The 25971-nt window shown below is 38.8% G+C and overlaps 1 pseudogene; it reads left to right on the top strand.

The window, feature by feature from the left end:
* The first annotated feature begins 24080 nt into the window (after window positions 1–24080).
* LOC135364403 (methionine aminopeptidase 1D, mitochondrial-like) lies at window positions 24081–25430 on the top strand (annotated as a pseudogene).
* The last annotated feature ends 541 nt before the right edge of the window (window positions 25431–25971 follow it).

The raw sequence follows: 25971 nt of genomic DNA, 5'->3' as shown, positions 1-25971 counted from the left end.
AAACACTGTACGATATTACTTCCATGTGGAATCTAAAAAAGCCAAACTCACAGAAACAGCAGAATAGTTGCTGCCAGGCTCAGGGTGGGGGAGATGGGGAGATGTTGGTCAAAAGGTACAACTTCCAGCTGAAAGATGAATAAATTCTGGGGATCTAATATAGAACATGATGACAATAGTTAACAACACTGTATCATATACTTGAAAGTTGCTAAGAGAGTAAATCTTAAATGTTCTCACCACCAAAAAAAAAAAAAGGTAATTAGGTGAGGTGATAGAGGTATTAACTAACTCTATTGTAATCATTTCACAATATATACATGTATCAGATCAGCAGGGTGTACGCCTTAAACTTACACAATGTTTATGTTATTACAACTGAATAAAACTGAGGGGGATAAAAAGAAAAAAACTATGAGGCCCTTATAGATGCTGTGATATTTTCAACTGCAGTGTTACAATATTTTGAGGCATCTTTACATATTCTCCCTGAAAAAAATGACCCCACTGAAATGGGAGAAGAAGCAATATCGCTTAGGGAGGAAAGAACTTACAGGAAATTATATGAAGTTCAGATTACCTCTAATTACAGAAGACACCTCTTTTCATTCAACTAGTGACATGCAGAAAATTATGATTAGAAGTCAAATTAGGCGTAACAAATATATGCAACCTTCCAAATTAAAAACCACAGCAAGGGGACTTGGGTTGTGCAGTCGGTTAAGCATCCCACTCTTGGTTATGACTCAGGTCGCGATCTCAAGGTCATGAGATTGAGCCCCGCATTGGGCTCCACATCTGCACGGAGTATGCTTAAAACACTCTCTCCCTCTTCTTCTGCCCCTTCCTCTGTTCATTCCTTCTCTCTCTCTCAAGTAAATAAATCTTTTTTAAAAATAAAAAAATAAAAACCACAATAAAAGCAACAACATTTACTAAATGGTGCAGCTAATATGAATACATGGCAATATTTCAAAGATTATGTCTTTACACTTTTCTCCTCTTCGACACAACTGTATTTTCATGATTAAAATACCAAGCCATTTTTCTGTAATGAGTAGAAATGAGTCATAATAGCATCTTGAAAATTTTGGTAGCATGTAGGCTACTGTCAGAAATTCCTTAGGCAAAGCTTTTGGGAGACTCTCTTGCATTTCATTGTCACAAAATCCATTATATCAGGACAGATCTCAGCCTGCCTGAGTAACATCGATCTGAGGGTTATAATTTTGCCATAAAAATTTATTCTCACATGAACTTAGCATAAAAGGTCTCCGTCCAGAAAATAGGAATTGAAATGGATATATTATCACTTGAACTGCTTTTTTGCTCACTTATCCTTCAATTACAAGCCTTAAGTTCACTGGTGTCAAGAGAGGTTAAACCAGAAAAAAATGTAAAACAATTTTTGAAATATGTGAGGGAAATTTGACACTTAATGTTCCAAATGCATTATTATTGCTGTGGTATCACTGAAATGTGCTATTAATTCATTTTACGTTGTGGATTAAAGGCTTAAAAGACTATTCATGAAACAAAGGAAAAAATCCATATGTATCATTTCATATATAAAAGAAATTGCAAGAACTCTGGGTTTTTTTCTTGTCTAAAAAGTCTCCAATTTCTTTTTTTTAAAATCTCTGCTTTGCAAAACTTAAATTTCACGAGGCAATTAAATTGTAATGGGGCAAAGACAGGGGAAGTGAGAAGGGTAAGTTTTGAGAACTGCAATCATACTGGCAGTAATGATCGTATGAAAAGTAACATTTGCACAGCACTGGATAATTTAAAAATTGCCCTCACAAGCATGTCTGCATTTGATCACAGCAACTCTATGAGACTGAGGCTATCATTATCCCCATTTTATATATTAGAAACCATGGCTCAAAGTACTTAAGTGATTTGCATATATAAAGTTGCAAACTGAAACCAGATCTTCACACTTCAAAATTCAAATTCTTTTCATTACACCACACTGTCCAATGGTCATCACTTCTCTCGAAGGCAAAGAGAAAAAGAGGTTATCTAATTTCTGAGTCATCAATTTAGGTTCTAATTCTCAAACTCCTAATGACCCACTGGACACTCTTCTGGATGGTCTGGACCAGAGATTCTCACACTTGAACGTGAACAGGAATCACCTAAGGAAGATTAAAGTATAGACTGCTGGGCCCCTCCACCAGAGTTTCTGAAACAATAGGTTTGGAGTGGAAGAGAACAATTTTCATTTTTAGCAAGTTCTCAAGTAATGCTGATATTGCTGGTCCAGAAGCCACACTTTGAGAAACTGATAAAGAATAATTCTAAACTTCCCTTCTATTTTTCAATGATTGAGATTTTTTTCAATAATTTTAGTGATCTTTATTGAACTGTGCAGTTTATTTGCAAAAGTAATTTACTCATGGGTTTTATCTTCAATTAAAATTGTAGGCAAATCAGAGGGGTGGAGGGATGGGTTAGCCCGGTGATGGGTATTAAGGAGGGCACGTATTAAATGGAGCACTGGGTGTTATATGCAAACAATGAATCATGGAACACTAAATCAAAAACTAACGATGTAATGAATGGTGACTAACATAACATAATAAAATAAAATTTTAATAAATAAATAAATAAATAAAATTGTAGGCAAACCAAACAGATGAAATTGGGATATTTCCATTTCAATTCTTATCTTCTATAAAAATTTTTGTAAATAGCAAAATCAAGCATTTGAATACACTTACACATTTCAAATCCATTACACATTAAAATGCAGTTTTACAATATATACATAAATAAATAAGTATAATAAAGGGTCCCTACTTTAAAATTTTGTTGATTCTACAGATTTTAAGATAACTAGCACTGATTTATTTTGTATTATTTATATTTATATTTTATATCAATGTATTGAATTTTTAAATGTTTTTAGTTCTTATGTTAAATGTCATATCCAAGTCCATTTTTAGAACAACAAAAAAAAAATGTGACTTCCCCTGAGGCCCAGGTTCACTAGGGCTACATCCAACTAAGGAAACTCTGGTTTGGAAACCACTGTTAAGTATTCCTTTGGCAATAAGCAGTAGCTTTCTTAATAGTAAAACTGAGCTGAGCAAATTCTGTGAGAAGTATTTGTAGAAGTATTTTTGGAGCTAAGAGCATTTGTTTCATGAAGACTAAAGGAAGGATTCCAGCTGATATGGTTCTCTGGCTGTCACATAAAAAGCTTAGACAGGGTAATGGGATAATATGAGGACTTTCTTATGTTCAGGCATCCCTTGATGTTGTCACTTGACAAAGTGCACTTGTGTCCACACCAACTAATTTTTTACAAAGGCAGAGAAATGAAGAAAGGTAAGGAACACCTGTCTGGTTGTTTTGGCAGAAGACTAGAAAGAAAAGGGTCGAGAAAAAAAAAGTAATAAAATCAGATTTTCCCTAGCCCCTTCCACAAATTCCCATCCTCTACTAGAATTATATAAATATTCTGCCACTAAGCTTCATCTTAATCTGTCCACTTCATTTAGTCTACAAAAAGCAGACTCTGAGATGAGACAGCAAGTCTTCTAGATGAGTCACCTTTCCTCAGACCTTAGAACAGGGCAGCCTCATGATTCTTGCATGTCCAGTATATTCCTATTTACCTATTTTTTATGAACTTTATGGGGGTTGAATATCTTGTATTATTTTATCTTAATCTAAACCAAATATGCTTCTGATATGCATTTTGAAAAACTACATAAGAATACAGCAATAACATTTGATTGTACAACAGATGTAATGGAGCATCTAAGGACTATGAAGCCACTCAAAGGCAGAGTTGAATAGAGGCTTCACCACTTACTAGTCATGGCCTATCTGGGAAATTCAGTTAATGATACCCATGTCATAAGATTACTGTGAAGACTTAAAAAGACCCTAAGTCCTTAAATATAAGGGTGACCAACTCTTCTGGTTTGCTCAGAAATGAGGGGTTTCCCAGGACAAGAGACTTTCAGGACTAAAACCACTGAAAAACCCAGTCCTGGGAAAACTGGGACAATTGGTCACTGAGTTGCACTAAAATGTTTCTCAAGCAAAAATAAATGAATATTAGGACGCCCCCTCTCCCCTTCCAATTCTCTGAAAGCCATTATCACCAGATAAAATATATATTAAAATTTATTAGTAGTTATCACTTTGCTGTTAGGTGTTAAATACTTCATGTGGGTTATATCAGTTTTTCTTTAAATGAACTCTTAGAGCCAAATGCCATTTTAATCATTCCCATGTTGACAGATGCCAAAACAGAGACACAGAGCAGCTAAAGGTCCTACACAACAAGGTCATAGGGGTAATAAAGAGTAGAGCAGGCATTCAAACCCAAGCAGTCAGATTTTCAAATGTGCACACAGCTCTTTCTACTCAGTGTGGTACTCAGATCAGCAACCTCAGCATCACCTGAGACTTAGTGAAGGAAACTAAAGTTGAACTAAAGTAGAACTTGCATCTCTAGAAGTAAATTTAAACACACTAAGTAAATTTGAAACTGAAACTCAAACAGTGCTTTCTTATAGCACAGGTTTAGGGGGTTTTCTTCAAAATATACCTGCTTAGAACACAACCAAGACTATCCTTTTTTTCTAATACAAATGCATCACAAAGCAGGAAGGGCAGAGACCAAAATATCAAAGCATTTTGAAAGAAACTTTGAGCTGATCTACTTTTTGTGCTGTTCAAGTTCCTGGATTTCACATAAAACTGAAAATAGGAGGAAAATTCATAATTAGGAGACTTACTTATGTTTCGCACAGATTTAGAGTTTTGAATATAAATATAAATTAACAAGTATTTAATGTTCTTTTCAAAAACAAGATCTTAGCAGTGATAGTCTATCAAGCACTCTTACCGAAAGCTAAAAGCACAGCAATAAAATCTCATTCCCGGCTGAAACCAGACACACAAAGTCAGAAGTGATGAAGTCATTATCATTTGCTAGATTAAAAACACTCAGTCTCAATAACAACTGAGACCCAGTTCAAAATAACAGCTTCAGTCTATCAGAGTAAATATTTTATGTGCCAAAATATGTTGGGTACACAGTCTGTACCAAATTATGTGTTTAATTAGCTGCATTTCATCAGATGCCTTTATACCAAGGCTATCTCTTCTATATGAAATAATTTTTTCCATATAAAGTGAATAAAATAGTCACTGGAAACAAATGCATTTAGGAAATAAGACCATAATTCTACCTTCAAAATCCCTCAGTTTAAATCTAAAGATTTTTCTCACTTTTTTTTAAATAATGCATATATTATTTTTTCATTAAATTTAAATTAATTCCTTAAGGCTTTAGCTTCAGGTATCACAACTGACATATTAGGCTATATTAGAAGGAAACTATATTTCTAAAGCTCCATGCCAGGAACTTTCATCATTATTTTATTTAATCTCCCAATGATGCTATGCAACAAGTATAATTAACCACCATATAAAGGAGGAAACCAAGACTCAAAGAATCTAAGAGAATCACCAGAGGGGCTGCATCAGGATTTGAACCCAGGTCTGAGACTCAAGCACAATGCTTCCCAAAGGCAACCATAAGTCCTGGTGGTACATCATTCAAGCCCTCTAGAGCTGAAAGTAAACTGTTTCCTATCTAACACCTGACAGTTTAGGGACAGCATAGACTCACAAGGAATGAAAAGACAAAAGGAAGATTTAATATTCCACACAGCCACCTTAGACCCCTATCTCCAAGCCACCATAGCCCATGGTAAAATGTAACCAAAGTAAATGGCACAAGTCTTCCCTAGTGATAAAAGGTGTTAGGGGAGGTGTGCAATGGTTCTTCAAAGTGCAAGTCCACCTAGGAGTCGGTCAGCATCATCCAACAAGCCAGGGATAGCAATCTCCCTCCAGCAATTCCCCAGCACAGATGATACAATGGCTTGGACCCAAGTGCATGGACCTAACTAAGTATGTCTGGATGCCCCAAAGAGCAAGCCATGAGGTTTTCCTCTTTATGGATTCCACTGCATCTGTGGCTCTTATGCAGAGGTGCTAGGCATTCCAGAAACTGTCCTTTCCATACACAAGTAAGCCAGCAAGCCTCTTCAAGGACACTGCTAAATGTCAGTCACCCACCTCTTTGGCAAACATAGCATTTGAACCTACATTCAACCTCAATGCCGCAATCAAGTTGCCTCTTTTAGGGTTTATAGATTTCAACCAACTTCTCAGACATTTGGTGATCAAAGAGGAATAAGATCACATTTTAAAATGATATTTGCGGGGGGGGGCGGAGCAAGATGGCGGAGGAGTAGGAGACCTGGATTTCGTCTGGTCTCAGGAATTCAGCTGGATAAGGATCAAACCATTCTGAACACCTACAAACTCAACAGGAGATCGAAGAAAAGAATAGCAACAACTCTCTAAACAGAAAAGCGACCACTTTCTGGAAGGTAGGACGTGCAGAGAAGTGAATCCGAGGCGATATTCGGGAGGATAGACGGCAGGGGAGGGGCCTCCGTCGGCCGCTTCTGGCAAGTGATAGAGCCGCGGAGCACAAAATCCGAACGTTTAAAAGTCTGCTCCGCTGAGGGACGTCACTCCGGTGGCTAAGCTGGGGGTGGAACCCTCGCGGGACAATGTGGTCTCAGGACCCTCGGGGTCACAGAAAGACCGAGGGTGCCTGAGTGCGGCAGAGCTCCCAGGGATCGGAGCTGGGAAGCCGGCTGCAGAGGCGGAGCCCAGGCGCGGGCTCTCAGCTCGGGGTTGTCATAAACTGTGATCCAGGGCAGAGTCGGGCCACTGCTCCTCCAGCAGGGACCCAACAAGCAGCAGATCCGGGGAGACTCCCCTTCCTCTCCCGGGAGGAGAGGTGCAGGAGCGCACCACAGGGATCTGCTGGGTTTGGAGACTCCACCCGGGGTCGGGTGTCAGAGATAGAAACGCGCGGTTACAGGCCGGGTGAGCACAGAGTGCAGCCGGAGACCGGGGAGATGGGAGTGACTGATGGCTTTTCTCTGGGGGCTCACTGAAGAGTGGGGCCCTGAGTTCTCAGCTTCTATGGGACGGAGATTGGGAGGCCGCCATTTTCACTCTCCGCCTCCAAAGCTGTACGGAAAGCTTCCAGGGAACAAAAGCTGCCGAGAGCAAACCCGAGCAGATTACTTAGCCCGGACCGGCAAGGGCAGGGCAATTCCGCCTCCGGCAGAGACATTTGGAAACCACGGCAACAGGCCCCTCCCCCAGAAGATCAGCGAGAACAGCCAGCCAAGACCAAGTTTACCGATCAATGAGAACGGCAGAACTCCAGCGCTAGGGGACTACTGCACATAGAATTCATGGCTTTTTTACCATGATTCTGTAGTCCTTCAAAGTTAATTTTTTTTAACTGTTTTTTTTTTAATTTTTCTTTTTCCCTTTTTCAACCAACATCTAATCAATCCCTTTTTTAAAAAAACATTTTTATTTTTCATTTTTAGAGTCATATTCAATCCCTTCATAGTAGTTATCCGTATTTTTGGCATATATATATATATAAGTTGTTCTCTCTTTAAAATTTTGAGATAGTTTCTTCTAACAGATCAAAATATACCCTAAATCTCTAGTGTATGGTTTTTTTCTACTCCCCTGCCTGATCACATTCTCTCCCTCTTTTTTTTTTAAATCCTCTTCTTTCTTTTTTCAAACAACTTCTTATCAATTCCTTTTATAAAATTTTTTATAATTTCCATCTTTAGAGTCACATTCCATCCCTTCATCATATCAACTATTATTTTTGTACATATATAAGTTTTTCTTTCTTTAAAATTTTGGGAGGCACCTTCTTCTAAAAGACCAAAATACACCCCAAATCTAGTGTGTGGCACTGATCTATATACCAGCCTGAGCATATTTGATCATGTTCTGTTTTTTTTTGTTTTCTTCTGTTTTTGTTTGTTTTTATCTTTTTCATTTTCTTTTTTTTTTTTTTTCTTTTTCTTTTCCTCTCTTTCCGTTTCTTTTTCCACTGCTTCAGGTCTTTTCTGATTTGTTTAGAGTATATTTTCTGGGGACGTTGTTACCCTGTTAGCATTTTGTTCTCTCACTAATCTATTCTCCTCTGCACAAAATGACAAGATGGAAAAAATCACCTCAACAAAAAGAACAAGAGGTAGTACCCACTGCCAGGGACCTACTCAATATGGACATTAGTATGATGTCGGATCTAGAGTTCAGAATCATCACTTTAAAGATACTAGCTGGGCTTGAAAAAAGCATGGAAGTTATTAGAGAAACACTTTCTGGAGAAGTAAAAGAGCTAAAATCTAACCAAGTAGAAATCAAAAAGGCTATTAATGAGATGCAATCAAAAATGCGGGCGCTAACTGCAGGATAAATGAGGAAGAAGAGAGAATCAGTGATATAGAAGACCAAATGATGGAAAATAAAGAAGCTGAGAAAAAGAGAGATGAACAACTACTGGATCATGAGGGCAGAATTCGAGAGATAAACAATACCATAAGATGAAACAAAATTAGAATAATTGGGATCCCAGAAGAAGAAGAAAGAGAGAGAGGGGCAGAAGTTATAATGGAGCAAATTATAGCAGAGAACTTCCCTACTTTGGGAAAGAAACAGGCATCAAAATCCAGGAAGCACAGAGAACCCCTCTCAAAATCAATAAAAATAGGTCAACACCCCGACATCTAATAGTAAAACTTACGAGTCCCAGAGACAAAGAGAAAATCCTGAAAGCAGCTCGGGACAAGACATATGTAACCTACAACAGTAGAAACATTAGATTGGCAACAGACCTATCCACAGAGACCTGGAAGGCCAGAAAGGACTGACAGGATATATTCAGAGCACTAAATGAGAAAAATATGCAGCCAAGAATACTATATCCAGCTAGGCTGTCATTGAAAATAGAAGGAGAGAGAAAAAGCTTCCAGGACAAACAAAAACTAAAGGAATTTGCAAACACAAAACCAGCCCTACAGGAAATCTTGAAAGGGGTCCTCTAAGCAAAGAGAGACCCTAAAAGCAACATAGACAGGAAAGGAACACAGACAATATACAGTAACAGTCACCTTACAGGCAATACAATGGCACTAAATTCCTATCTTTCAATAGTTACCCTGAATGTAAATGGGCTAAATGCCCCAATCAAAAGACACAGGCTATCAGATTGGATTAAAAAACAAGACCCATTGATATGCTGTCTGCAAGAGACTCATTTTAGAACCAAAGACACCCCCAGATTGAAAGTGAGGGGGTGGAAAACCATTTACAATGCTAATGGACACCAAAAGAAAGCTGGGGTGGCAATCCTTATATCAGACAAGTTAGATTTTAAACCAAAGACTGTAATAAGAGATGAGGAAGGACACTATATCCTACTTAAAGGGTCTATCCAACAAGAAGATCTAACAGTTGTAAATATCTATGCCCCTAACATGGGAGCAGCCAATTATATAAGGCAATTAATAACAAAAGCAAAGAAACACATCGACAACAATACAATAATAGTGGGGGACTTTAACACCCCCCTCACTGAAATGGACAGATCATCTAAGCAAAAGATCAACAAGGAAATAAAGACTTTAAATGACACACTGGACCAAATGGACTTCACAGACCTCTTCAGAACATTTCCATCCCAGAGCAACAGGATACACATTCTTCTCTAGTGCCCATGGAACATTCTCTAGAATCGATCACATCCTAGGTCATAAATCAGGTCTCAACCGGTACCAAAAGATTGGGATCATTCCCTGCCTATTTTCAGACCACAATGCTTTGAAACTAGAACTCAATCATGAGAGGAAAGTCAGAAAGAACTCAAATACATGGAAGCTAAAGAGCATCCTACTAAAGAATGAATGGGTCAACCAGGAAATTAAAGAAGAATTTTAAAAAAATTCATGGAAACCAATGAAAATGAAAACACAACTATTCAAAATCTTTGGAATGCAACAAAGGCAGTCCTAAGAGGAAAGTATATAGCAATACAAGCTTTTCTCAAGAAACAAGAAAGGTCTCAAGTACACAACCTAACCCTCCACCTAAAGGAGCTGGAGAAAGAACAGCAAAGAAAGCCTAAACCCAGCAGGAGAAGAGAAATAATAAAGATCAGAGCAGAAAGCAATGAAATAGAAACTAAAAGAACAGTAGAACAGATCAACGAAACTAGGAGCTGGTTCTTTGAAAGAATTAACAAGATTGATAAACCCCTGGCCAGACTCATCAAAAAGAAAAGAGAAATGACCCAAATCAACAAAATCATGAATGAAAGAGGAGAGATCACAACTAACACCAAAGAAATACAAACAATTATAAGAACATATTATGAGCAACTCTATGCCAGCAAATTAGATAACCTGGAAGAAATGGATGCATTCCTAGAGATGTATCAACTACCAAAACTGAACCAGGAAGAAATAGAAAACCTGAACAGACCTATAACCACTAAGGAAATTGAAGCAGTCATCGGAAATCTCCCAACAAACAAAAGCCCAGGGCCAGATGGCTTCCCAGGGGAATTCTACCAAACATTTCAAGAAGAATTAATACCTATTCTTCTGAAACTGTTCCAAAAAATAGAAATGGAAGGAAAACTTCCAAACTCATTTTATGAGGCCAGCATTACCTTGATCCCAAAACCAGACAAAGACCCCATCAAAAAGGAGAATTACAGACCAATATCCCTGATGAACATGGATGCAAAAATTCTCACAAAAGGGGCACCTGGGTGGCTCAGATGGTTTAGTGTCTGCCTTCAGCTCAGGTCATGATCCCGGGGTCCTGGGATCGAGTCCCACATCGGGCTCCCGGCTCAGCGGGGAGCCTGCTTCTCCCTCTGACCCTCTCCCCTCTCATGCTGTTTCTCTCTCGCTGGCTCTCTAAAAAATAAATAAAATCTTTAAAAAAAAAAAAAATTCTCACAAAATACTAGCCAATAGGATCCAACAGTACATTAAAAGGATTATTCACCACGACCAAGTGGGATTTATCCCTGGGCTGCAAGGTTGGTTCAACATCCGCAAATCAATCAACGTGATACAATACATTAACAAAAGAAAGAACAAGAATCATAGGATCCTCTCAATAGATGCGGAAAAAGCATTTGACAAAGTACAGCATCCTTTCTTGATCAAAACTCTTCAGAGTATAGGCACAGAGGGTATATACCTCAATATCATAAAAGCCATCTATGAAAAACCTACAGCAAATATCATTCTCAATGGAGAAAAACTGAGAGCTTTCCTCCTAAGGTCAGGAATGTGGCAGGGATGTCCACTATCACCACTGCTATTCAACATAGTATTAGAAGTCCTAGCCACAGCAATCAGACAACAAAAAGAAATAAAAGGCATCCAAATTGGCAAAGAAGAAGTCAAACTCTCATTCTTTGCAGATGATATGATACTTTATGTGGAAAACCCCAAAGACTCCACCCCAAAACTGCTAGAACTCATACAGGAATTCAGTAAAGTGGCAGGATAGAAAATCAATGCACAGAAGTCAGTGGCATTCCTATACACCAACAACAAGACAGAAGAAAGAGAAATTAAGGAGTCGATCCCATTTACAATTGCACCCAAAACCATAAGATACCTAGGAATAAATCTAACCAGAGGCAAAGGATCTGTACTCAGAAAACTATAGAATACTCATGAAAGAAATTGAGGAAGACACAAAGAAATGGAAAAACGTTCCATGCTCATGGATTGGAAGAACAAATATTGTGAAGATGTCAATGCTACCTAGAGCAATCTACACATTCAATGCAATCCCCATCAAAATACCATCCACTTTTTTCAAAGAAATGGAACAAATAATCCTAAAATTTGTATGGAACCAGAAAAGACCCCGAATAGCCAGAGGAATGTTGAAAAAGAAAAGCAAAGCTGGCGGCATCACAATTCCGGACTTCAAGCTCTATTACAAAGCTGTCATCATCAAGACAGTATGGTACTGGCACAAAAACAGACACATAGATCGATGGAACAGAATAGAGAGCCCAGAAATGGACCCTCAACTCTATGGTCAACTCATCTTCGACAAAGCAGGGAAGAATGTCCAATGGAAAAAAGACAGTCTCTTCAACAAATGGTGTTGGGAAAATTGGACAGCCACATGCAGGAAAATGAAACTGCACCATTTCCTTACACCACACACAAAAATAGACTCCAAATGGTTGAAAGACCTAAATATGAGACAGGAGTCCATCAAAATCCTAAAGGAGAACACAGGCAGCAACCTCTTCAACCTCAGCCGCAGCAACTTCTTCCTAGAAACATCGCCAAAGGCAAGGGAAGCAAAGGCAAAAATGAACTATTGGGACTTCATCAAGATAAAAAGCTTTTGCAAAGCAAAGGGAACAGTCAACAAAACCAAAGGACAACCAACAGAATGGGAGAAGATATTTGCAAATAACATATCAGATAAAGGGCTAGTATCCAAAATCTATAAAGAACTTATCAAACTCAACACCCAAAGAACAAAGAATCCAATCAAGAAATGGGCAGAAGACATGAACAGACATTTTTCCAAAGAAGACATCCAAATGGCCAACAGACACATGAAAAAGTGCTCAACATCGCTCGGCATCAGGGAAATCCAAATCAAAACGTCAATGAGATACCACCTCACACCAGTCAGAATGGCTAAAATTAACAAGTCAGGAAATGACAGATGTTGGCGGGGATGGGGAGAAAGGGGAACCCTCCTATACTGTCGGTGGGAATGCAAGTTGGTGCAGCCACTCTGGAAAACAGTATGGAGGTTCCTCAAAAAGTTGAAAATAGAGCTACCATACGATCCAGCAATTGCACTACTGGGTATTTACCCCAAAGATACAAAAGTAGGGATCCGAAAGGGTACATGCACCCCAATGTTTATAGCAGCAATGTCCACAATAGCCAAACTGTGGAAAGAGCCAAGATGTCCATCGACAGATGAATGGATAAAGAAGATGTGGTATATATATACAATGGAATATTATGCAGCCATCTGAAGGAATAAGATCTTGCCATTTGCAACGACGTGGATGGAACTGGAGGGTATTATGCTGAGCGAAATAAGTCAAACAGAGAAAGACATGTATCACATGACCTCACTGATATGAGGAATTCTCAATCTCAGGAAACAAACTGAGGGTTGCTGGAGTGGGGGGTGGGGTGGGAGGGATGGGGTGACTGGGTGATAGACACTGGGGAGGGTATGTGCTCTGGTAAGCGCTGTGAATTGTGCAAGACTGTTGAATCTCAGATCTGTACCTCTGAAACAAATAATGCAATATATGTTAAGAAAAAAAAAGAAGAAGATAGCGGGAGGGGAAGAATGAAGGGGGGAAATCGAGGGGGTAGACAAACCATGAGAGACGATGGACTCTGAAAAACAAACTGAGGGTTCTAGAGGGGAGGGGGTTGGGAGGATGGGTTAGCCTGGTGATGGGTATTAAAGAGGGCACGTTCTGCATGGAGTACTGGGTGTTATGCACAAACAATGAATCATGGAACACTACATCTAAAACTAATGATGTAATGTATGGGGATTAACATAATAAAAAAATTCTAAAAAAATAAAATGACATTTGCTTGGGGAGTCCAGCCTCCAGAAAGAACATGTCCTAAGAGCCCTTATCAAAATTGCCCCCCCAATTCAAATTTATTACTCAGACCTGGCCCCCTCGTGGGGCCTTTCCAAAAGGTTCCAGTCCATGCAAGCTCTTCTCTGTCTCAACTCCTTCGAGTCTGAATTACCACCTTGGTAAACTTCCCCCTGTGGAAGGCGATTCTGAGCATGCATCTATACTCCCCAGAATCAGCCACTATTGCATGGACTTCTTATTTATTCCCCACAGCACCTAACACATCTATGACATAGTAAAGGATAAAACCAATCCTGGCAGGCTGCTTCAGCAGGGTCCCCTGGGATGGCAACGCCTAGGTGGAGTGACCACAGTGCAGAATCTGATGTACAGAAATGTGATGAGGAGTAAACAAGCTCTGTTAAATGAACACATGTCAACAGATACACTAGGGTCTGACTTCCAAATAAGATTGCCAACATATTCATCTACCATGGCCTAATAGGGGTTTGGAAGGAAACAGAGAAAGCACAGGAGATATACTTGGGGTACACAGCATCCATCCCAAGCAGCTGTTAAAGAGGCAGAAATGCAAACAGGCTGGGAGAATAAATGTCATAAGATCACACTATGTCTCAACTTTATGCATTTTGAACTAGCAAGTAATACGGAAAAAACAAAACTAGCATATGCTTCCCAGTAGTCAACTCTCAGTTTTCATCACTGCTCTTTCTCTTTACTCAAAACAATAAGGTGTCTCTGCTCTTCTATCTCAGAGAAGCCTGGCAATTGGGGTGTGGGGGCAGTAAATGGCCCAAGGGTGAAGTTAATGGCCCTAGAGGGTCAAGTGCTTTCAGAGAGCACTTCCCTTTTTTTTAAGATTTTATGTATTTATTTTATTTGAGAGCGAGAGAAAGTGCACACATGAGAATGGGGAGGGGCAAAGAGAGAGGGAGAAAGAGAGAGAAGGTCAAGCAGACTCCGCACTGAGCCCAAGATGCAGGGCTCGATCTCACAACCCTGAGATCATGACCTGAGCTGAAACCAAGAGTCAGATGCTTAACTGACTAAGCCACCCAGGCACCCCTTTTTTTTAAGATTTATTTATTTATTTTAGAGAGAGAGCAAACAGGGAGGAGCAGAGGGAGAGGGAGAGAGAGAATCTCCAGCAAACTCCCCGCTGAGCTCAGAGCCTGAAGTGGGACTTGATCTCATGACCCTGAGATCATGACCCTGAGATCATGACCTAAGTCAAAATTAAGACTTGGACACTTAACCGACTGAGCCACCTAGGCTCCCCCAGAGAGCACTTTTTAAATATGCTCTCTATGTACCCACATCCTTATCTCAGGCTCTGCTTTTAGAGGAAACCAAACTAAGAGGGCAATCAAGACAGGAGAAATTGCCAAGTCATCCAGAAGAGCTGAAAAAGAGGTTTTTATGAATAATTTATGTACCATCCAAGATTATCCTTAAGGCCCTAAGTATCAATTTGTCAGAAACTTTTTGCTGACTATGAATAGAAGTTACTTAATTGCCAGTAACCTGTGACTCAATTGAGTAAATTAATAAAACCGTTTGTTTGGTCAAATGGAAAATGCTAAAAAAACTCCAGTGCCAACACTGTCACTGCTAAAGATGCTAAAGATAACACCATCATGACACAGGTGATAAAAAGTAGCCTAACTCTGTAAAGCTATGAATAATTACCAATAACAAGATTATTTTTATATTTAATATTTTAATAGACTTTTTTAGATTTTTTAGAATGATTTTAGGTTCACAGCAAAACTGAGCAGAAAAGAGAGTGCCCACATACCCCTTGCCCCACACATGCACAGCCTCCCCCACCAATATCTCACACCATGGTGGTATATTTATTGCAATCAATGAATCAACACTGACACATCTCTATCACTCAAAGTCCATATACACATTAACTTTCACTCTTGCTGTTGTACATTCCATGGGGTTTAGATTTAATTTTAAATTGCAAAATGGCATACAAAAATGAGATCTTACCCCCAAGATATCATAGTATGTACTCAGAAAACAGATAGATACCCACTGAGCCAGCTAGAAGTCTTCGGAATAGATACCTAGGAGCCCTAACACAACCCACTGATCAATTCTGGATGCATCACAGAAATGTGTATCAAGAAGAATAAAGAATAAGCTCATAGAGAAGTGCAGAACCTCATGGTCATTCCCACTGGCACGACTCAACCACGGTAAATCCTTACACACTGAATCCACAAACTATTTAAGTACTCTTTGTGAATGGAATAGGAATTGGCATAAAATTAAGACAACTTGGGCGCCTGGGTGGCTCAGTTGGTTAAGCGACTGCCTTCGACTCAGGTCATGATCCTGGAGTCCCGGGATCGAGTCCCGCATCGGGCTCCCTGCTCAGCAGGGAGTCTGCTTCTCCCTCTGATCCTCCTCCCTCTCATGCTCTCTGTCTCTCATTCTCTCTGTCTCAAATAAATAAATAAAATCTTTAAAAAAAAAAAAAAAAAAGACAACTCGAGCCAAACTGGCAGAAAGCTTGGAAGAAAAGACAGTAGGTAATGATGGAGTACTCTTTTAAGAAATGACCCATTACCAATGCTCCCAATGCCTCCTGATGAGTGGAAAAACTCACACTGAGAACTCTTAAGTGGAAAAAATGATTCAGAAGAGCAAAATTCTGAATATGAAGTGATTTCAGAAATAACAGTGGATTTATTGTGCTCATATTTACATTTTTATGTATGTACAATTGTATGTGCAGGTGTTTTAAAACCTATCTAATTAAGTCTAAAATAGCCTTTTCTAAAAGTATGGAACAAAAATCTTAGGGATAAAGAAATTTTAATCTAATTAGTAGCTCTTTTTCCTTTCTCAGTGACACAATTGATGGCATCTTAAATTCCATAAAATATGACAAGTGCTTACAAAATTCTGGGGAAGCCAAGGTAAGGGAAAACCACCACTGGCTTTCAGAGATCAGAAGGTTTAAGGAATCACAGAAAACGTCTGATGATGATCTCAGCTACTGGCAGCACCAAAGCAAGTGATTCTATATAAAGAATGCCCACAACTCAAAGTAAAGCTCATGTCTGCCATTGCCCTTTACCTGCCTACCCGCTGACAGGCAGAGTGGACCCCATGCCATAATGTGCTCTTATAAGAAGGCACTAGAGAGCTGGTTCCTTCTCTCTGCCTGTCACATGAGGGCACGGTGAGAAAGCGGCAAGCCAGACAGAGAGCTCTCACCGGAACCCAAGCATGCCGGCACTCTAGTCTGAGCTCCTAGCCTCCACAACTTGTGAGAAATAAATTTCTGTTGTTTAAGCCACCCAGTCTGTGAGATTTTGTTATGGCAGCCAAGCTAATACATTAGGCTTCTCTCCTAAAATGAAGTGCAGTCAGCACCTCTAATATCATATAGGGGATGGGGATGATGGTGAGTTAACAAGAGACAATCTGCATAATTGCTCTGAGAATTATGATACATAAGATTATTGTTCTCAGTTCTTCACTCACTCCTTATAAAGTTACACATCTACACTCTTTCCCACATGACTTTGCAGTGCCTCCCACTATGGGTAAAGTACATATATCCCAACCTACTGCCCCTGCACTTAGCCATGTGATTTGCATGAGACAATGGAATTTTAGTAGATGTGATTCAAACAGGAGTTTTAAATATGTTTGTGTGGTTTAGCCTGCCTACTTACACTTCAGTTGTCTGTAATAGGAAGACCATGCCCCAGACAGCCACTGGCACTGGAGAAGCAGACAGGAACCCAACCCACAGCCCAGAGCCAAGACCAGGCAATCTTGGAGCCCAGCTGAGCCACAGACAACCCACAGACCTATGAGGGAGAAAATGAGTGTCTATTATTGTAAACCCCCAAGATTTTGACATTATTTATTATGTAGCAAAAATTACTGCAAGAATTAAATATACATCTAAAACAGTGCTTGGCACATATTAACCATAATTATTTCAGGAATCTTGTAAATTATATAGCATGATGTAAGCAATATATGTAAGCAATGTATTCAGAGTTTTTGTTTAAAGATAATAGCAGGTATGAATAGCGAGGCTTCAAAATGTAAAAAATGTTACATTTTTACATTTTCTATATCAAATTATATCTAGTTTGAGGGGCGCCTGGGTGGCTCAGACGGTTAAGCATCTGCCTTCGGCTCAGGTCATGATCTCAGGGTCCTGGGATGGAGCCCCATGTCGGGCTCCCTGCTCAGCGGGGAGCCTGCTTCTCTGCCTCTATCTGTGGCTTCCTCTGCTTGTGCTCTCTCTCTGTCAAAAATAAATAAAATTTAAATAATAATAATAATAATAATATCTAGTTTGAGCACTAGACATTAGGGTTGGCAACAAGTCTAATAGCTCTCCTTTTTCCATCCCCCATCCCTTTCTTGCATGATATAAAACCCCCAGGATTTATATGGTTCCAAACAGAGGGGGAGGGCCAGACTTTCAGACAACTTGTGGAAGTAAATGGATTTCAAAAAATATTTTGTACCTTTCTGGGACACCTAAGACTTCAAACTGTATAAGTAATACATGCTCTCTATATTGCTAGAATCTAAGGGAGTAAATGTCACCCATTGTCTTAATTTATATTTATATTCCTAATTACTTAAATTAGAATTAGAATTAGAATTAAGAGGATTTTACAGGGCTATTTGGAAGTAATAGTGGTTTTAAAAAAAAGGAGATGGTCTATCACCATTTTAATTTAATGTATCCTTAAAAAATGTAATCAGAGTAGTGTAAAAAGACAGAAGAGGATTTGTCTTAAGTGATATACAACAAGTTTGCGCATATACAATTAAGTATACATCAGAATAAGTATACAGAAAACCATTCAAAGAATAGCAGCATTCTTTGAAGGGCAATTTGGCAATACTTATCAAGAGCCATAAAGTTTTTATATCCATGGACCTTGTAATCTCATTCTTAAAACAAATCTAAACCAGTAAATCAAAAGACAAAAGATATATTTATAAAGATGTTATATTCACCTCTAATAGTGAAAAGTAAAAATAACCTAAACCTAAGAGAGCCTTGGTAAATTTTGGTATGTGATTTTTAAGAATATTATGCAATATGTTAAAAATACTGTAGAACCATAAAAATCAACAAGAAGAACAAATCAAAATAACTACACTCAAAATAATGTATGGTAAAAAAAAAAAAAACCTGCATCATAAAAAAAATGTGATTGCATGTGGCAAAAGTTTGGAAAGAGAACACAAAGAGTTTGGGTAAAATATTTTACATTCTACATTTTTATTTATATTCTAAACACCTTTTGTAAAAATAAAACCATTAGAAAAACTATATGTTACTTTGTGCTGGAAAAAAAAAAATCATGGTCCCTAAAAATAGTAGCAAAGGGTAGGTGGATCCATTTCCAGATCCTATTAGGCTAGGAAGGGTGAATTGGCGATTGTTCTTGACTTTCTCTCCCAAGACCAACCAAAAACACCAAGAAAGGTATGAGAAATCCCTGCGATGAAGACAGAGGGCTATTTTGAACTGATGTGAGAGGAAAAGACTGGCTTCAGGGAACACAAGAGGAAGCCTGGTAGAGTGTACAGAGGATAGAAAAATAGAATAAAATAGAAAAGGTACCGTTGGGATGAAGAATATCCACCCTACACCCACAGCAACTCAGACTTGGTCCAAGTGATCTCAAAAACAAAGGAAAATCAATGGCAGGAGCTACTGTGACATGGTGTGAAAAGCAAAGTAATGACTCCAGTTAAGTTGCTATGTTTAAGAAAGATCCCCCACCTAAAGCTGCTCTTTCCTGAGGGGCAAAGAGCAAAGCCCTACATTAAGTTCTTTTTTTAGGGTGAGGAGAGATTGACTCAGTTTTTCACTGTCTCAGCCTCTGGACACAAGGGCTCATGCATATACCCCACTCCCACCCCCTAAGCTACTTAAGGTGACAGAGGCAGGGGTCTGACCTTCCCCTATATGCTCTGCTTGACAGAATAACCCCAGGAAAAAGAGACCCATAAATCAATAGGATAGGGTATTTAAGGAGTACAACTATCTGGATTTTTAGATTCCATTAGAAGCAAAAATACACACACCAATAACTTTAGATCAGTTTAATGAAATTTTTTTTTGGCTGTTACTTTTTTTTTAATTTTTTTAATTTTATTGTGTTATGTTAATCACCATACAATACATCATTAGTTTTTGATGTGGTGATCCAGTATCCATTGTTTTCGTATAACACCCAGTGCTCCATGCAGTACGTGCCCTCCTTAATACCCATCACTGGGCTAACCAATCCCCCCCCCAAAACCCTGTTTGTTTCTCAGAGTATTTTTTAAAGGAAAGAATGCATCAATAGGATTAAAAATTTATTTAAAAGAGTGAAGCAGATATTTTAAAGACAAGATTATAATAGTTGAAATAAGGAACACAAAAATGATACGCTTCAAAAAGAACATTGCTCAGAAAAGAAGGGTAAAGAAATGAGAAATAAAAAAAAAAATTCAATAGGCATAAGGAATAGAAAGAGAAGTGCTAAAATCCAAATCACAGAAAGAGAAAAAATTTGAAGAGAGGTAAATATTTGAAGAAGTAATGCAGATAAATGTTCGATTTTTTTTAAAGATAACGGAAAGAGTCTGTAGAGTGGCAAGAAAGAGAAAGAAAGAAAAATCCACACCACATAATATTAAAATTTAAGAATAAGAAAGATAAAGAAAAAAATTCTAAAAGTTAACAAAAAGAGAAAAAGCATATCACATCAAAGAAATAAGAATCAAATTATTCAGAAGCAACACTGCCCTAAAGACTATGGAAGTAGAATTTCAAAAGTATTGAAGGAAAAGAACTTAAATTTAGAACTGTATATCCAGCCCAAATATAAATCAAATCTCAAAGTTTGATAAACACATTTTCAGGAATATAAGGCCTCAGAAGATTTACCATGCAAAAATCAATGATGACAAGGGGGGTGGGGGAAGGATGCATAAATAAAAGGACAAACAAGATGCTGCAAGTGATATGTGAATAAAAAGAGATTAAGTACCTTGGTTGCTATGCTAAAGTTGGTTGCTATATTAAAGAGAGGGAGAGAAAGAAATCTATTATCAAAATAAAAGAGGAAATATAATAACCCTATTTAAAAGCTTAGTACTTCGAGAGTTAGGTTCTCACAGGTATGAAAGAACTCAAACTGTGGTCCAGCAAGCTTGCTGGTCTATAAACTGTTTGTCAGTTCTTAACAAGTTTCTTGCACCAAAGTGTGTATCAATCAAGTCACTAAAAACACTGCTTAGTTCAGGTAACATGATTTTTACATAAAGACTTTCTCAATGAAGGGAATGATGCTTATTTTAAATTCTAGCAGGAGGGGCGCCTGGGTGGCTCAGCTGGTTACAGTGACTGCCTTCGGCTCAGGTCATGATCCCAGGGTCCTGGGATCGAGCCCCGCATCGGGCTCCCTGCTCAGCGGGAAGCCTGCTTCTCCCTCTCCCACTCCCCCTGCTTGTGTTCCCTCTCACGCGCTCTCTCTCTCTGTCAATTAAATAAATAAATAAAATCTTTTATAAATAAATAAATAAATTCTAGCGGGAAGTCCTTATCTCATTATGGATAAGTAACAATTCCCAGATGAGCATTTTGAGTAGACACAGCTATTAATTTAAAGGAGAGAAGGAGATGAAGTGGGTGAAAATAAACAGAAATAGAGGGAAAAAAACACAGAAATAATAAGTTGAGGTATTTTGAACTGGTCCAAATATATTAATAGTTAGCATAAATATTAACTAGATTTTAAGAGATAAAGTCACAGCTTAGATTTTATAAAATCTAAAATATGCTATTTATAAAAGATATTCCTAAGGCATAAGAACACACAAAAGTTAAAAATAAAATGATAGAAAATCAAATATGCAGCAAATATAACCAAAACAAAGTTGCTACAGCTATTACTAACAATATATAAAATGAATAGCATAGTAAAACATATTATTAAGATAGAGAATTCAATTCACTACTTAATGCAATTATCCAAGAAGATAAAGTAGTTTTAAATATGTGGTTACTAATAAAATTGCCTGAAAGTACATGAAGTAAATTTTATAGGAACTGCAAGGACAGAGTAATAAATCCAGCATCATAGCGAGGGATTTTAGCACACCTCTCTCAATTATTGAGAAGTCAAATAGAGAAAAAAAAACAGCCAAGATATACAAGATCTGGATGACATAACTAAAAAATGTAACCTAAGGAACATCTGACACTTTGAATAAAAATATTCTCAAGTACAGATGACTATAAAAATTTATCATGAATTAGGCCATAAAGCCTCAACAATCTTACCCAAAAAAGTATGCAATTAAATTAGACATTAATACTACAAATATAAATTTTTAATTCCCACTTACTCAAAATTTATTTTTCAAAACCCTAATAAATGACTCATGGATTAAAATAAGGTCATAATGGAAATTTTAAAATATCTAGAACTGATTTAAAAAATTTTATTTTATTTTATTTTATTTATTATCTTTTTTTAGCCGAATAATCTCAAACACATTTTATTGAATAGAGGTTTTTTTTATTTTTTTCATTTTTTTTTTCTTCCAAGTTTTTATTAAAATCTATTTAGGTAACATACAGTGTAATATTAGTTTATGGTGAAGGATTTGGTGATTCATCACTTATATACAACACCCAGTACTCATCACAAGTGCTCTCCTTAATCCCCATCCCCTATTTAACCCATCCCCCCAACCACCTCCCTCTGATAACCATCAGTTTGTTCTCTATAGTTAAGAGTCTGTTTTCTGTTTTGTCTCTTTTTCTTTCTATGTTCATCATTTTGTTTCTTAAATTCCACATATGAGTGAAATATGGTATTTGTCTTTCTCTGATTGACTGAATTCACTTAGCATAATACTGTCTAGTTCTATCCATGATAAGTCTACTTTTTTATTATTTTTTTATTAAGTTCAATTAACAACATATAGTACATCATTAGTTTTTGATGTGGTGTTCAATGAGAGAACTGATTTAAAATTTTTTAAATATATATAAAAATTTATGTGATGCAAGAAAAGCAGTGATTGGAGGGAAATTTATAGCCTTAAACAGGACTATTGAGGGAAAAAATTGAAAGCTTCAAAATTAATGAATTAATTGTCCATCTTAAGAGATGGGAAAAGGAAAAACAGGATAAAACTAAGGAAAATACAAGATAAGAGATAAGAAAACAAAGAATAGAGAAGACTAACAAAGATAAAATGCCAAAATATGACTATTTGGGAAAACTAACAAAATAAACTTTGGCAAAATTAATCAAGATATGTAGAGAAGAAACACAGATGATTTTATAAATAAAAAGAGACAATTATTTCAGGAAAAATAGGAGTTAAAATGATTTTAAAAGACTTCTACTTCCAAACAAGACAGAATCAGGGACCAGATTGACTCATCTGCCAGAAACAACTAAAAAAAAAAAAAGCCAAAATAAATGGAACAGTAGTTTTGAGATATTGATCATTACACAACAATTGACAGTAAGTGATGCCAGAGAGACAGGAAATTTGAGGGGAGCCCCACAATCACCCAGCACCTTACTGCCTGGGAGAGTTTTCAGACTTCACCTCAGTAAAGATCTGTTGTATCTGTAACACACTGCTAGCGGGGATGTAAATTAGTGCAACCACTTTGTTAAAGAATTTAGCATTATATTCTATAGTTGAAGATTTACATAGCCTGTAGCCTAGCAATTCATTCCACTCCTAGGTATATATCAAAAGAAATTCTAGCACGTGCAGGACAGGATATGCGTAAAACATTGCTCATACCAGCGCCGTTCACAATAGCAAAAATCTGAAAACATCACAAGTATCTATCCACAGTAACTTGGATGAATGAACCATGCTATATATACATAGCAGGCAGAACTAATTAACTACACAGGGACTTGTTGCCATAAGGATAACTCCTATCAATACAGTAGTAATGTGAAAAAAAGTACCTAAAGAATAGGTTGAACATGATACTTTTTGTAAAGTTAAAAATAATTAAAGGCTACATTAGAATAAGTAAAAGGAGGGGCGCCTGGGTGGCTCCGTGGTTAAGCTTCCAACTCTTGGTTTTGGCTGAGATCATGACCTCATGTGAGATGGAGCCCCAACTGTCTGCCTGCTCAGGGGTGTCCTCTTGAAGAGTCTCTCCCTCTGCCCCTCCTCCTACGGGTGGGCGCACACAAGCAGGTGCGCGCCTCTCTCTCTAAAACAAATAAATACATCTTAAAAAAAATAATAATAAGTAAAAATACAATTTATCCATATAAAAAGGAAAGCAGCTCCCACTTCCAGGAGCTTAGCTGTATTTTTCCCTATTCCTCCCACTAAGTATAACTAAAAATCCTGCATATAATATATAAGACAAACATCATGCTGTACATTACATCCTCATGACTTACAAACTGTTAGTTTGTACTTTTGACCCCCTTCACCTATTTCACACACCTGGGATATGCCTGGAGTATTGGTGACTCCAGCCAACAGAGCAGCACCCCGTAGCCTCCGCCTGCTGGTTCTTAGAGGTTATCAGAGAATTTTCTCTTCACCTACTCAATCATGTCTACTTACATAAGCAATCAGCAAAAGAAGACATGTCTTTTTCCAGAGACCAAGAGATCTAGTTTTGCCCGCCACAGTTTCTTCAGCTCATCCAGTCGCTAAACTCACATAGAAGCCACCATTGTACCCCATGGGGAGACAACATATAAGTTAAGAATGAAGATCAGAGTCAGGGGCTTCCTCAGGCTTGTCAGCTGGCGCGACATGACCTCCTCCTGTCTGCGAAGAGCTTAAAGATTGACAAGACCCCCGAAAAGATAGATGCTCTTGTTCATCAGTAAATCAGCAGTCATGTTGCCTATCTCTCAACCTCTAGGCTATGGAGGTTCTTCAAAGTCTGTACCTCTGTAAACAAGGTGCCATGTCATGGTATTCCTGGCAACTGACCTCTTCAGAATGGAGATATGATGAACAGACGTCAGGGTCTATTACAACAGCTGCCCTGGAGACACTCTGAAACATTTTTGGTGGACAACAGTGGACGAATGTGGTAACCACTCAGTGGAGGCTGCCAAAAGGTGTAGAGATGAAGCAACGCCTCGTACAGAGCTGGGCTCCCTTCTCTGTAATTGCAAATACAATCGGCCACAGAACTCATCAGAAAGGTCTGCAAGTCTGTCCTCGATGTGTGGGGTCGCGGAGCAGGGAGGCCTTTCTTCACCTCTGCAGGATGGATGGGGCCGGGCCTTTGCATGCAGCTGCCCCACGGGACCCACGGCGGCAGCAGGAAGGGGTGGCAGGGGCCACTGGGGTCACCACGTCCAGGTCCTGGTCTGCATCTGTGAACCCTGACCCGCCGCACTTCCTCCGGTCCAGCCGGGTCCGACCCGACAGAAGCAAGAAGCTGTCCAACTTCTTCCACGGGCAGTCGCGCTCCATACACTCCGGACCCTCTGCGTGCGCACCTCGCGGCCAGATCAGCTGCAAGCTCTTCCCGTGCAAAGTTCCTGCGCTGCACCTCGCCCCGGTACCCATCTGCGATCGCCTTTGCCGGTTAAACCGCATCCTCCGGGGCTGCTTCAGCGGGTCTGCCTCCCGTGTGGAAATTGCTTTTCACGAGCACAAAGAGCACCGCCTTACATGGTTTCTTCCTCCTGAATTGAGAGGCAGAGATCTCCTGCCACCTCCACTTCACTGCCTGGTGCAGGAACTCCTCTACTTCCCTCTCCAAAAGGACGTTGGGGTCCCAGAGCAGCTGGCCTTCTATCTCAAAAATGTTCTTATTTTAACAGGGATGAAGTGATATCTCATTGTGGGTTTTTTTGTTCTTTTTTTTTTAAGATTTTATTTATTTATTTGACAGAGAGAGACACAGCGAGAGAGGGAACACAAGCAGGGGGAGTGGGAGAGGGAGAAGCAGGCTTCCCACCGAGCAGGGAGCCTGATGCGGGGCTCGATCCCAGGACCCTGGGATCATGACCCGAGCCAAAGGCAGTCGCTTAACCAACTGAGCCACCCAGGCGCCCCCTCATTGTGGTTTTCATTTGCATTTCCCTGATGACGAGTGACATTGAGCGTCTTTTCATGTGTCAGTTGGTCATCCCTATGTGTTCTTTGGAACAATGTCTGTTCACGTCTTCTGCCCATCTTTTAAGTGGATTATTTGTTTTCTGGGTGTTGAGTTGTATAAGTTCTTTATATATTTTATCAGATATGTCATTTGCAAATATCTTCTCCCATTGAGTAGTTTGTCTTTTAGTTTTGTTGGTTGTTTACTTGGCTGTGCAGAAGCTTTTTATTTTCATGTAGTCCCAATAGTTTAATTTTGCTTTTGTTTCCCTTGC

The sequence above is a fragment of the Mirounga angustirostris genome, unplaced genomic scaffold (assembly GCF_029215605.1).
Source record: "Mirounga angustirostris isolate CCGP_5_RB_7025 unplaced genomic scaffold, mMirAng1.0.hap1 SCAF_1, whole genome shotgun sequence".
In the NCBI taxonomy this organism is placed as follows: domain Eukaryota; kingdom Metazoa; phylum Chordata; class Mammalia; order Carnivora; family Phocidae; genus Mirounga; species Mirounga angustirostris.
Note: the sequence above shows the minus strand (reverse complement) of the source record. Positions and strands in the feature narration are given on the sequence as shown.